We start from the raw sequence: 14,634 nt of genomic DNA, 5'->3' as shown, positions 1-14,634 counted from the left end.
GCAACCATTTAGGAACAAGATCCGTGTCCTGCAGAAATGTTAAAAGAAGGCGTGCAGCCTCCCTTCTGCATGTCTGGCTTCCACTCGGGTAGACAATGTCTTGAACTGTACTGTGACGGGTTCCTGTCTTCTTGAAGGAAGCGAACATCACATACCTTTCCGCGCTGTACTCGGGCCAGTACATAATAAAAAGTTCGATATCCCCGCACACACCACATAAAAAAACAGGGTGGAGACGATGCTATGCCCGTCTTATGCATCCAGGCAGGAGTGCGAGCAGAGGCCGTGCGAATTCGATGTAGTAGAGTCGCCTGGGATCTTCTCAGTCCCTTGGTCACACATGGCTTGTGGGGCGCACTCCACAGGGTACATAAATGATCGAGCACCGTTTTCCCGTAGAGACTTTTCCCATCTTGAGATAGTTTTTTTGATGGAATCATTGAGAGAGCTTTATGGGCGAGATTGTCTCCCAGTTGAAAAATACACCAGGATGTTTTGGTGTGGTCTGGTGTTTTCTGGTGTGAACACCAGACAGTTTTAGTGTGTTCTACTGTTTACACCAGACTTGTTTGGTGTGTGCTGGTGTGCACATCCTAGTGTGTTAGTGTGTTTTGATGTGCGCACCAGGGTGGGTTGGTGTGGTCTAGTGTGCACACCAGACTAAAGTGCACATCAGAGCGCTGGTGTTGGTAGCGTGCACATCAGATAGATGGTGTTTCTTGAGTATGTAACACTGCCCACAGAAGCGAATTAATTCGCTGTTTGGATCATGAGCAGCTCAGCAGAATTGTACAATAGATATGTAAGCAATTACTTCACACCATTAAACAATAAGTTAATTATATAGAAATAATTATATGTCGAATATCACGGTGAATTACACGGCGTCAGGAAATATCTGAAGATTGAATATGACGCGCCAATGCAACATCGAGTGCCTTTGAGGGGCTGATTATGGTCATTCTAAAACACGGAGGCGCGAAGCGCCTTAGTCTAACTGCAATTTTGTAGCAGTTCGCAGTAATTATTGGCCATGACACGCGCAGCGCTAATAGCCCCGTGCCAGCGCCTAGCGTGCTTCCCAACGCGGTTCAAATCCAGCGCGCTGCAGCTAGGTCACGTGGCAGGAAACAACAAACCCTCATCTTTATCCTCTCTCTTTCTCTCTGTGCATTCCAGTGCTATATCCGGTTAGCCCTTACGCCGAGCCGTGCCATGGTCCGTGCTGCTCACGACGGTCGTGGTGCTGCTATTCGTGTGCTGTTTGTGTTTGAGTTCAACATCGTTGCTTCAAACTTGCGTTTGGGTTTCCTGCTTATCGTAGCTTGCGCCGCGTGTCAGCAATGCAGCCGTTCGCGTACTTTGTGAAATGTCACCACGCCGAGAAGCATGGAGCCGTTTCATATTGACAACACGTACGACTTCAACCGTGGCAGCCGAAAAACAAGAGAAGAAAGGGGTTACTGCAAGGCTTCGAGTGTTCGTTTCCAGGTGAGACCCATAGTGTATCGCAGGAATGCGTGCTATTAGCGACCGCGGAAATAAACGAGCGAGCACAAAGGCGAGAAGAAACGGAAGGGACGAGGCTCTGTCAGTTCTGTCCTGTTCGTTTCTGTTCGGCATTGCGCGTGTTTCGCTGGTTGTTTCCGCGGCAGCAAAGTGCATGCCACATCGAATCATCAACATGCTGGTCTGTCAGTGTTCACAGTGTATGCGTTGCTACGCGAGCGCCGAGGTCTGTCATAGATGCGTTTGCTAAATGCCAGGCACGCGTAGAGTCCTAAATGTAAATGTGCGAATTGGATACCGCCCAGCAAGGCGCTGTCGCAGCGAACTGTGTGACTGTGTTTCAGGATTTCGTTAATGTGGTTGCCCGAATTCCTGTTTATTATTCGATGTGCGACGTGATCGTGCGCTGCCTGCACGCGTGTTTTTTGACGCCACTATCGGCCCGTTGCGGACTGCCGATAGCGTACGCCGCTCGGTCTGTTTCGGGTTGTGTTATTCGCTACGCGTATGTGCGTCTTTATGATGTGGCGTCTTAAGATTAGAACACACCTCTACGAGCCGATTACACCAGCTGTCAAGCTCAGGGTGCGAGGGGGGTGACGCGTGAAGGCATGCAAGCGACTGAGTGAATTGAGCGACGCGTCGCAGCGATACCCCAAAAGGAAGCTGGCTGCTCGATCACCAGTGTAACATTGGTAACGTTGCCTGCAGCTGTAAAGTTCTTTTAGTTGCAGGCGGTCGTGAATAAAAATCATAGCTAGATTTTGACGAAGTAACCCTAGAAAAAGAGCGCCTCGTAGCAGTTTCAAAATAAGTGTTTTTGAATAACCTGTGTAGTACAGAGCTCATCATGATAAACTAGTGTGAGCAAGTTGCGTTATGTATTTAAAGTTTGGCTGTTATAAACATTTTCTTGTGGTTGTGTGAAATGCCAGCAATACAAATAATTACCAGGAAGTGCCAGGCATTGTGGGTGCAAAAATACACAGCGGGAAATTATGTTATGCAGGTGAAGTGCCTGGTGTTCAGTAGTGAAGAAATCTGAAAATAGCTTCATCGGAGAGTATGTCTCGACTGTCCAGATTTGGGGCAGCTCTTGTCTGTGCCCCTTGCAGCGTACATTGCAGAGCACAAGTATGTATTGAGTTTTCTAAGATCTGTTTTTTCACCTCTGTGTTGAGATCAGTGTGTTGCAATGTCTGCTTTGGACCAGAACGTTGACGGCATGTATTGGCGTTCCCTTATTCAAAATAAGATGTGTGCCTCTTCTCAATAGGTCACCATCAGATAGTGCCACTTTCATGCTCAGTATGAAGCACTGCTTAAATTCAGGGGGGCATCGGCAAGCCTCAGAACCCCTACCAAGACTAACAAAGAATCTGAGACTCCCCGTACTAGAATGTAGGGAGTGTATGAATCCGAAGCAAGCAACCAATTTTCTTTTTTTGTCAATGGTAGTTAGAACATTTCTTCTGTCATTTCTAAAATTTTGTGGCGATTTTTACAAGAATCATTAACACGTTTTATTAAAGCCGAGATGGAAAAAAACGCAAAGTTGACAGCACAACACAAACGGTGGAAGAAAAAGGGAAACCCACACCCTCATACCACGATTGAGTCCAGAGCTGGCCGCTCAGCTCCAAGGCTACACAGCAACGAGCACACTGGCATAGCCTCAGCTTAGCCACTTTCTCGCTCTCCCGCTCTAGTTCCCTCCCCACCTGTTATCGAGCCACTAGAGGCCCCCTTCAATGCAGCCAGGGTTTAAAAAACAACAATATGAAGTAATGGGCTACAGGACAGCATTTTAAGGTGGTATTACAGCATGAGGACAATGCTTTTATCCTTTTTTCTCTAGTACCCAGGTCACAAGGCACTCCTCATAGACAATTATAGCAGGATAATCATGTCATTCTTCTGCAATAATGCCGGTGTCACATGGCACTCTTCCGAGGCTGCTCCAGCAAAGGCGTCTTATTTCACTTGGCCAAAAGAATATCAACAGCGTTATATAGTGCAGCTGTAAATGTGCCTCAAAGATGAAACATGAATTGCACTTTACAGCTTCCCTTGTAAGCTTTTTTTCTGCGGCCTCTCACTGTAGTTGCAATATTTTTACTGCCTCTAGATCTGAGTACAAAATAACCGCTCGAGGCCAAGGCATCTCCCAGCAAGCCGCACTGCGGCAATACAATGCCGCAGCTTTGAGGGCAGTGCTCTATGCGCTGCCGCTCGTCATGGTGCGCAAGGATCTGTTATATTATAGCCTGTGCACAAAAAAGCTGAAAGTGCTAAATGAAAAAAAGGTGAATATTCAACATAAAACATTACCTCAGTTATTATCTTGGTGAGTTTTGATGTTTTTTTTTGCCAATTCACTTGCCTGGTGTTGACGCTGTGCAAGTTCAGTGAATATACTTGTCTAATGCAGCATTAAAAAAGATATGTGACCAAAATTAGGTGTTTATAGTCCTTGAAACTAATTTTTTAGGTGTTGCACATTTCACTGCTCTCAATTTGCAGAGGTAGCAGTGTTTAGTACTGCTTGCCTTCTTTCTGTTGTTCTCTTTTCATTGATTGGTTGTGCCCTGTTTTTTGTGTTATTTTGTGCTGTGTCATCACGTAGTGCATCCCTTCTTTTCTGTTTGTGCATCCCTTCGCTTCAGTGCTTTTTTTTTTGTGGCAGGCCTCATGGCAGCTGGCAGCTTTCCTTTCATTTTTGCCATCTGGTACTAGAAAAAATATAGTTTACTGAAAGGCTGAATTCTAAATTGTACACCATCATTTAGGTGCCCTCTTCCATTTTAGCAGATGCCATGAATGGGGATGCCTACTGTTGCCAAGAATCTTACATTGACACAAATTTGTTTCACAGATGCAGGGCATGCTTTGCTCTCATGTAGAGTTTGTGCATTTGCAGTGTATATTTTGTATATGGTCTCTTAGTTGGTGACTGACACAGTGGCCTCATTGGCTGACTAGTATTATTATGAGATGTTAGAAATTGTTTTTCTCATTGCTGATGAGCGTTTACGGGACCTTATTGTTCCTTCTTCAACAGTCATGTCTTTTTGGTTGCTTTAGTTAGGACACTGTCGCTCAAATAAGCAAGCATCTGGGGCCAGAATACCAGTATAACTTCGTGCCGTTTGTCAGCTTTCTTTATGATGTGCATAACTGTGCAAGTAGGGAATAATTTCAGGTCTCAGTGGCCCTTTATTTGCTTTAGTTTTTGAGCCTTTATGCCAGATGTCAGATTTTGGAAGATAGTTTGTCACAGCCTTCATCATTGAAGTGGGGTAGCACAAGGTACCAGCCATGACAATTGGTCATTGTAACTGAGCACCCCACCCTCACTTTATGAGCACACCAAAGCTGAGATCAGAAGGCAACTTTGATAAGCATTGACACCTGAAGTCGTCTTTTTACAAGCATAATGTTACGGACCACTTGTAAATTTCCTTAAGCTATTGGGTTCAAATCATGTTTTTGCTTATTCAAACTCGCTGAACTGCACTTTCATTGTGCCTTCATGGAATTTGACGCCGGATTTCTGCTCCTGCAGCAAATCATGTAGGTAAGATGGGAGGTTGTGTTAAGTAATGCAGCATGGAAGTGAAAATCACAATGCACACTTGTTACTATTTTTTGGTCCTTGACCAATTTCTGTCACTTAGAGGCACTGTACTAAAAAGAAACTAATGTGTGCCGGAGCCGCTGCAAACCTTTTGTGTGAAGAAAAGGCATACTGACTTTGGTCGTGACAATTTGATGATTGTGCAAAATTTCAAAATAACCATTTTACTACTTCTTCATGCACATGCACTCTCTAGTGTCACATAAGGTGTAATGGTAGAACTTCTCTCATTTTTCTTTGCACTTCAGTTTTGTTTCTATTTATATTTTGTATTTCTTAGCATGAACACCGTAGGCCATGCACTCCTGTATTGCTTTGTATAAGGAAACAGTGGCGAGTACAGCGTGTGTGGGCTCCTCATTGAAAACTGTTCTGAGGCACTAAGTTGTTTGCCTTGGACTATATCGATAGCTCATGCACTTCTAGCTCGAAAAATATTAAGTTATATTTCGTACAATTTTGACTACAAGAAATTTGCTAAGCAGCATATTGAGGACATATTAGCTTTACTGCAGGTCAACCGGCATTAGTGCCTTGCTTGACAAGGGTATGGGGAAGAACTGTAATTAGAAAATTGCTCTTAGCAGTCGCTGCTTGTTGATATAAACACTGGCATTGCTCCTATTATTTTATTTTCAGTATTTGTTGCTCCACTTACTAATCTGTGATTTTCAAGGATCAAGTCAATTGTTTTTTAATAATTCTGCAGTTAAAGTTGCAAATTCTTAAAGGGAAAGCATGCAGTTGTCTTTTGTACACTGCTATCAGAACTCACCGCTATTGCATGGCACCATCAACACCAAGGTGTATGTTTTGCATTGGTAATAAACGAAATGATTTCTTACTTGCTTCAACAGGTGTTAAAGCGTACTGCCATTGTGAAGTGTACAAATGCAATTAATATCATATTCCTGGCTGTGAATATGGCTAAGAATTTTTATACGTGTGTTCTTTTTCCTGTAGGTGTATCTGAATTCAAGGTAGAGAAGGCAGTTTACGACACCAAGAAGGGAATCCCAAAGGATGCAGTATTTCACAAGAGGGCTGCCACTACCATCTGGTCAATAGAAGCAGTTGCACAATGCAGTTCCAGTAGCAAGTGCTCAGGAGGTGACAATGGAAGGCAAGGCAAAGGTTCTCCACAAGGCTAAGCATAGAGGGCTGGGATAATTGGTTCTGGGCACAATTATGAGACATCATTCCAGTGCACAAAAATTTGTCCGGTGACCATGGTGTCTATTCTCCTTGTTCGTGTGTTTTTCTGCGCTGGAGTGATGTTTCACAATTCTCTCCGCAAGGCATTGACTGAAGTGAAAAATCGATGCACTGAGAGGTAATTGCCAGCTTTAGCTGGCTTCATCTCAGAGGCATATACTCACTCCATCTGTATGTGAGAATTACGACTCAGGTTTGTTAGTGGTTTATAATATAAAAGCACCAAACAAAGGATAATGACAAACATATAAGACGTGACCAAATAATTGTAGGTATTGTCTTCATGTGAAAGTTCATTTACAGGAGGTTAATATATGGGTGCAATTAGCTGATGTGAGGATAAAAGCTTAAAGGCCTAGGCTCTATGTGTAATGTGGCAGTGCATGAGCAGTGAAATTTCCCATAATGAACAACTTTTAATGAATACTTTAGTATCATGCAATGGAGACAGAAGATTGGTGGTACTTGGGAGTCAATTGCCCTCAAGCTTGGATTTTAACTGCTGAGGCTTGAGTGATGCTGATTCAGTGTAGGCTTTCGTGGGTGGTGTCACATTTGCCATCATCCGTGAATCCTCTGGTTGTCTCTGCTTAATGATGAAAGTTTCCATATTATAACTTGTAGCCATCACTGAAAATTTTGCACAAAATAAGCTTGAATTGAATGCTAGCCGACCTATTGTCTAGCTGACAGATGCCATGATGGAAGTGACGGTTGGCGTCCGTCATGTAGCCCGTAATGACCCCTCTTTTCCCTTCTCTGCTCTCTTGTCGAGCTATTATGCATATAGTTTTGCAAATCATATTCTAACTTGGGCTACTTCAGCTTACATGTAAAAGGTTTTTGGCTACTTTTTACTCAAGCATAGGTGTGCTTGAGCTATCTTTTGCTAGTTTTGCTGCATGCTTTGTAAAAAATAGTTTGTGGCATTGATTATGAATATCTTAACCACTTTTTCACACTTAGGAGGGATGGCCCAGTGAGGCCTTGTAGAGATGGCTCGAAGCAGATGCAATACTTTGTTTCATACATGTTGGGAGGGATCATGCGAATTGTGTGTTATTTTTATTTTATTTGTCATACTGTTAGTCCCACTGGGACTGTTACAGGAGTGGATTTATAAGCAAGATACAAATTAACAGACAGCAACACAAGGGTCAGCAATAAGGTTTAAAGAAACAAGATATTAAAGTATCAGTAAGCGGTCACATCGAGCGTGGCATAGTTGATGGAAGATAGTTCGCAATTCTGGTCTTCAAAGCATCCGTTCAAACACATTCAAAGCAGTACAGGAAATTGGCCCAACATTGGAATCCGTATTAGCAAATGCCGGCCTTACATGTATTTGTGTGGCAGTAAACATTGCTACTTTGGAAAAGGCGCCAGTCTGCCATACAATGTCAGCAAAGATTAAAGAACCCCACTTGTTCTAAGTTGTTATGAAGCCCTCCACTAAAGTCGAAGAACAATTTTTACCAGCCGAAAAAGAAGAGGGACAAGAGGAGAACCTACACTGCTTCCTGTGTATATGTTCTCCTCTTGTCTGTCTTTTTTCAGCTGGTGAAAATTATTCTTTGACATGACTTACCAACTGGCCCACCATTCAGCCTTGCTGCACTAGAGTGTCCTGCAGCCATTATTGCTATCTGCCTTGCTGTGAGAAGCGGCTCTTGCAAGTGATATGCCTTCTTAGAACCAATCAACTGGTTAAGCTTATTCTTAATAGGGTTTCAAATTGGGCTAGTTGGTAGTTAACATGGTCAAGCATAAATGCACTTTTAGACTGACGTGGGAGAACACAGGGACGGCACAAACACTGGTGCGCAAACTATCAACTGAGGTTTAGTGTGGTGTGCGCACATATATAAGCTTAACATGTCAAAACATGAAAAACACAGTTGAACCAGCAACTTTGCTATCGTATCGTCAAAACACCAGAAAGAGTTTGTCCCAGCAGATCGGTTTATGTTTGGTATCTCTTGTCCAAGAATTGCTTTTCCTGTTTGGTAAACAAAACTGAAGGGTCACTAACACACGTCCCTTCTTTTCCTGATTCCAAGCATTAGGCTTCCCACAGCTCCCTGGTTGTCTTATATCTGGATTTCAGCAGAACTGTAGTTTGTTGGAAGTGGGGTTTGCAGCTGTCGCATCTGGCGCAATGTGCCGCGAGATTTCCAGGTGACTTAATCTGCCGGCAGTTGCGGTTATGCTCTCTGAGTCTTTCATTTAAACATCTGCCCGTCTGGCCCACATATGCTCGGCCGCAAGATAGCGGTATCTTGTAAACCACTCCTTCACAGCACTCGACGAACCTGTTTGTGTGCCTGACGCCACAAGACTTCTCTTCTCCAGGACTGGTTTCTTCATTTACCTTCGCACGCATTCCCTTCAGTTTTCTTGGTGCGGAAAAAACTATGCACTTCATGCCTTTCGGCAAATTTTTTCCTAGCGTACATTCATGCACTTTCTCACAATTTGAAAAAAGTTGCTGGAAGGCATGAAGTGCAAGTAGTTTTTTCCGCACCAAGAAAACTAAAAGGAATGTGTGCGAAGGTAAATGAAGAAACCAGTCCTGGAGAAGAGAAGTCTTGTGGCGTCAGGCACACAAACAGGTTCGTTGAGTGCTGTGAAGGAGTGGTTTACAGGATACTGCTATCTTGCGGCCGAGCATATGTGGGCCAGATGGGCAGATGTTTAAATGAAAGACTCAGAGAGCATAACCGCAACTTCCGGCAGATTAAATCACCTGGAAATCTGGCGGCACATTGCGCCAGATGCGATAGCTGCGAACCACACTTGCAACAGACTACAGTTCTCAAATCCAGAGATAAAACAACCAGGGAGCTGTGGGAAGCTAATGCTTGGAATCAGGAAAAGAAGGGACGTGTGTTAGTTACCCTTCAGTTTTGCTTACCAAACAGGAAAAGCAATTCTTGGACAAGAGATACCAAACGTAAACCGATCTGCTGAGACAAAGACTTTCTGATGCTTGACGATACGACAGGAAATTTGCTGGTTGAAATGCGTTTGTTTTGACATGTTAAGCTTATATATGAGCGCACGCCACAATAAACCTCAGTTGATAGTTTGCACACCAGTTTTTGTGTCATCCCTGTGTTCTCCCACGTCAGTCTAAAAGCGCAATTATGTTATTCACTTAACTCGGAATCAACTAGGACATTTTTTGTAACTGGAACCCTAGCGCGTGGATGCACCAAAAGAAATGCATCTCACTGGAAGACAGGGAGTGCTAGGCACCATAGTGGATAGTGCACAGTACCCAGAATCTACTGTGGGTTTTGTATGTGTGCAAATGTCTGCAGGTACCATGCAGTGAACTGCACCAGATGCTCAGGATGTGTATAGCAAGATAATACCTAAACAAAACTGATGTGTGCTCAGGCAGCTTTGGTTTCAACACATTCAGCAAGAAAATAATCTGGCAGCTTTTTTTGCACATCTGCTGCGGTTTTACAAGTGCCAGGGTTCAGAGCATATTGTTTAATTTTCATTGAAATTGAGTGGGAAAAAAGTTTCCTTTCGAATCGTTAACATTCCAGCCTTGTTGTTTTGTATGTGGCATTGAGCATTAAATAAATTTCAACAGTCTGCTTTTTATGCTTTTTTGCCAAAATAGGAAGAAATGCAGAGGAATGGTCTTCTAAATAGATGCGGCTAGCCATTGCTTTACTGTTCTGCACCCTGTGGGCATAAAATGTCTCAATACATGGATTTTGTCACCCTGAATTGCACTCGCATCAAATCTTTTGTTTTTACTGGAACTGCAGCTTATCTCATTTTTGTGCCCATCTTTATGGGCATCTACTAATAATTTCTCTAATGACTTAATCCCTCTTAATTTTTTGTTTTCTGCAGCAGTAGAATTTTCATGGTAATTTATTTCTCTAGGTTACGAAGTATTAGAATCTCTGAGTCTGGTAATGAATGAAATTAACCGAGATGCTAGAGTGCTGTTCATTGTATAAGAAAGCTTGATTTTGTATTAGAAGGACTGGCATGATCAATATCAGATGCAATGCTAAATATTTGGTAGGAATTCGGATTATGAAGTGGGCGTACCCAGCTGTGGTGTAAATATGCACAATTGGCTATGAATGCAAAAAAACACAACGCAATAATTCACACTTTCATTCACACAGCTTGACGACGAACAAGGGCAAGGGGGATGCACCACAAAGCGTTTTTTGGCGTCTTTCCGTGTATGCATTGTCACACTGTGCGAATGAAACTATGAAATATTAGCTCATCCAGCAACTGATTTCAAGCAACTTAATGCAAGTGGGGTGCTTTATGTGAGTAGCATTGATTTACTATAAAGCAGAAGACTCGCTTGGTTTACTGCAGAGGCATTGCGAGTCGTATTGAATGTGTTGTACATGTTTGCACCACTGAGCTAAATTTAATGGCAACATTTGTTAGTTGCCTTTGTGCTGTGATTAGTATAGTGTACTTCACACAAATTTGCGATTTTGTTCTGTTGTTCTTCAGGTATTGGGCTACACAGCTGGAGTCAAGCTGCTGTCAGGGAAATGCAAGATTTTCGACTTTCTCAAAAAAGATGCATGCTACGATGCAAGGGGCCTCTAGCTTGACTGTACTGCCAATTTTGTCTACCAATAAAGCTAAGGATGCTTTTGAGCAAATGTGAGCATTTTTTCTTTCTATATATGCTTGTTCTTCATCTTCGGCAAGAACACAATTGATGTGGTTATGTGCATGCTCCAGCGTACAATCGTAAAAAATTATGACGCTGCGAGTGTGTGCCAAACTATGCCTGTGTGCAGGTGCCACTTATAAAATGCTCGTGCCGTCAAGACCAGCACAGCGAGATCGGTGGATGTTAGTGCACCTGTCTCGACATCAGGAGTGCTTGCAGTTTTAAACCAGTTGGCATGCGCTCAGGGATCTCTTTGGTTTTTGCTCACGATAGTATGTCCAAACTCACAGCATCTCTATAAAGACATTGTACAGTACACCAACCACACCAAATCGAATGGTACACCGACCACACCAGGAAACACCAAACGAAACCACACCAGAACCGGTATCAGATGACCAGGTCACAGCACGGAACACTAGACCGGAACACACTAAAACGCACCACACTACACCACATCAGGACACGTGTCTGAAAAACCGGTCTGGTCGGAACACCAGACACGGTCACACCAGAACCCGTGTCTGAAAATCCGGTCTGGTGTAAACACCAGAAACGGGCTGGTGTTTTATTCAACTGGGCTGCCACCTCATTACCGTTGACTCCTATGTGAGAAGGCACCCATTGGAAACATACAGTAAAGCCTCTGGTGTGCAGATTCTGCACCAAGCGCAGAGAGCTTATAGACAAGGCATCAGCAGGTAATCTGCGCTCTAACCTCTGAAGGGCAGATTTTGAATCAGGATTGCAACAGGTTGAGCCAGACAAGACGCTAACTTCTGTAAAGCCGCCTCAAAAGCAACGATTTCAGCCGTTGTGGAGGATACGACAGCAGTAAAGCGTACGGACCACTTACAACTCAAAGAAGGAATGTAAAAAGCCGCTGCGCTAGCTTGTTTGACCTTGTCCACAGAACCATCCATGAAAATTTGAAGATGGCGGGCATACTCTGTTTCCAAATGTTCAAGTACGAGTGAATGCGTTGCTGCCAAAGGAGAGCTGCACTTTGCGCTCATATGGAGAATTGTGACCTTACAGTCGAGGGCCGGAAAAGACCAGGGGGGTTTCAACCGTTTCCTTTGCCTTCGGACATTAAGGCCTAAAGAACTAAGAGTATTGAGTGCCAAGTAACCCTTCGACTCATATCTCTTGCAGAGCCGCTGGAGAAGGGATCGCCCAGCTCATGAAGTACTCATGAAGTACTGCCTTATTCGCAGCCGCTTGAGGAACTCCAATGGCTCTTCTTAGGCTCTTTCTGTGGAAAACTTCGAGATGTTCAAGTTGTGATGCCGAGGGGGAGATTAAAGGTAATTGATACATTGTGCAACTGACCACCAGCACAAGGGGAGGGTCTCCCTCCTGACGAACGGAATCCTGAGAACCGCAATGGGCAACCGTAAAATTATCATTGTCTGGACTCCTGCAGACGCATCCCTGGCTGGAGGTGAAGCTGCTCACGAACTCGCTTGAGGTCTTGCTTTCCGAACCAGTGGGCATACCGAGGGTTTCACAGGCAGGGATTGTCTTGTGCGCTATAGAGATCACACTACATTACAGACTCAATGGAGCGAAGTACCACCTGCTGATAAATCATTGACAAAGAGTCAGGCAACCTCTTGGCGCCGTCTCCAAGCTCATATATGTTCCCGAACCATGTTATCTGTAGTCTTTTTTTATCCGGAACAATACTCAAATGTGTGCAAGCTATGTAACGACTCAGCGGAACTCAACCATATTCTTTGCAAATGCGTTCTTGCCCTCCTGGAGGGAACAAGAAATAAAGTCGCTTGACCAATTCGAGGCTCTCCTACTCAGCTCCGATCCGGAGACCACCACAAAGGTCGTCCAAGCTGCCGAAGACGCCGCCAGGGGCCAACACCTTCTGGCCTTCGATTAGGCGAGGGGCCTAAAGCCCCTCAAACTGTTGGAAATAAAAGTTTTACAATCCAAATCCGCTTATTATTACATTAACCTGCTTGAGAAAGAAAATTTCTTAGGTTTCAAGCGCAAAATACTGGCAGTTAAGTTTTGGAAGGGATATGAAAAATCTCCTCCAAAAGGTCATAATTGATAGAAATAGCAACACGGAAATGCCGCAACTTATGAAGCAAGCACCCGAACGATCATGCAAATAATTTCCATATGGAAGGTGCATAATACGCTTGAAACTGCAAAGAAAAAAATTGATGTTACTACTAATGGCAAAGTATGTCTGCACAGAAATGGCGGACGACGTGCTACCCTGCTCATTTTTTTTTGCTAAATATTTACTGAGTTTGCTATATGGCATTAGAAACCAGTGATTTGCTACCTGAAGGATCCAAAATTTCCCTGAAACAAGAAAATCACTGCTAGGCCAGTGCTGCACATGCTGAGAAAAAGCTGCGAGTTCGCTTTTTACACAGTTCTGTACTTCGGATTAAGCTTTGGTGTTTTTGTTCAGAGCAATCATGCTCTGTCACTCGCCGTTCTCTTACACAGTTGTGCGTGTAGCATGTCAAATGATTGATGCAATGAAAACAAAGCAGACTACAGACCTGTATTGAAAATTGGAAAGGCAAATTAGGAAAATGATCGTTCTATTTAAACTCATGAGGGAGCACCCAACTCTTTGTAGCTAGATCATGGTATCTTAGAATGCACAGCTACAAAAAGAAATTAAAGCAATAAGATGACACATGTGCAGTGGGGTAAATCAATAGAAACAATTGAACATTTTTTACTATAATGTGGCAGTATCCATTCAGATCTCGATGCAGGCACAATCACTCTCCCTGAGACGTTAGGGTTTTGTGATGAAGGTAATGTGAATGAATTTGTGGTAGACGTTTGCAAAAACCGTCTGGATTATTGGGGGCTCAAAAGCAGGGCGGTGATAGGATATAAGCTTATGACTGAAAATTGATCAAACGTAACACTGAGTAGACTTTGTATTTAAACAAAAATGGCGAATTGTAGTTAGCACCACAAGCTTGAAAGGAAAAGAAATAGCGAGCATGCTGACAACTGGGGGCCCCAATTTGCATCCATCCATCACCAATAGCCGGCTTAGCGATACAATACGATATTAGATTTTATAGAACACTTCTCCTGTGGCACAAATGAGGCTAACGTCGTTAAAGTGGGTAAGTAAATACTTTTTCTTCACTTTTGATTTCCCCTCGTAAACCATTACACGAGAATGCAAAGCCTTCGATTTCAGACAGAAATAAAGGACCCCGGAATAAAGGCAGCACGTTTAGCGCTTTATCTGTGGGCAACAACAACTCTCCCTTTTATCCGCAACTAAAAAAAGACTATAGTCAGGGCCGATTACAGCAAACTTCGCTGGTCTGGCTAACAGGACGAATGTCTCATCGGCAGTCGAAGCAACACAATGAGTAGAAAACGCCAAGATCGACTGAATAATTCTGCATTTATACCGCAGCACATTATCGTCGCTAGCTTCTTCCGTTCCCTCTTCAAGTCTAGGCTAATTCTAGACCTTACCATTCTATGGTCGCTGCAACGCACCCTTCCGAGGACGGCCACATCCTGAATGATGCCAGGTTTAGCGCATAGTATGAAGTCTATTTCATTTTTAATCTCACCATTG

The 14,634-nt window shown here is 43.5% G+C and overlaps 1 long non-coding RNA gene across 2 annotated transcripts; it reads left to right on the top strand.

The window, feature by feature from the left end:
• Positions 1-1,260: 1,260 nt before the first annotated feature.
• Positions 1,261-12,955, top strand: LOC144113219 (uncharacterized). 2 transcript variants are annotated; one of them, XR_013310701.1, is made up of 5 exons: positions 1,261-1,491; positions 2,519-2,643; positions 6,110-6,269; positions 10,871-11,026; positions 12,195-12,952. It is a non-coding gene; the product is annotated as an uncharacterized LOC144113219 (long non-coding RNA). The 2 variants fall into 2 exon arrangements; XR_013310702.1 differs by lacking the exon at positions 1,261-1,491 and adding an exon at positions 2,186-2,204 and having other exon boundaries at positions 12,195-12,955.
• The last annotated feature ends 1,679 nt before the right edge of the window (positions 12,956-14,634 follow it).

Source organism: Amblyomma americanum, chromosome 1, assembly GCF_052857255.1.
Source record: "Amblyomma americanum isolate KBUSLIRL-KWMA chromosome 1, ASM5285725v1, whole genome shotgun sequence".
NCBI lineage: Eukaryota > Metazoa > Arthropoda > Arachnida > Ixodida > Ixodidae > Amblyomma > Amblyomma americanum.
The sequence above is the reverse complement of the archived record's forward strand: the minus strand, read 5'-3'. Positions and strand labels throughout refer to the sequence as shown.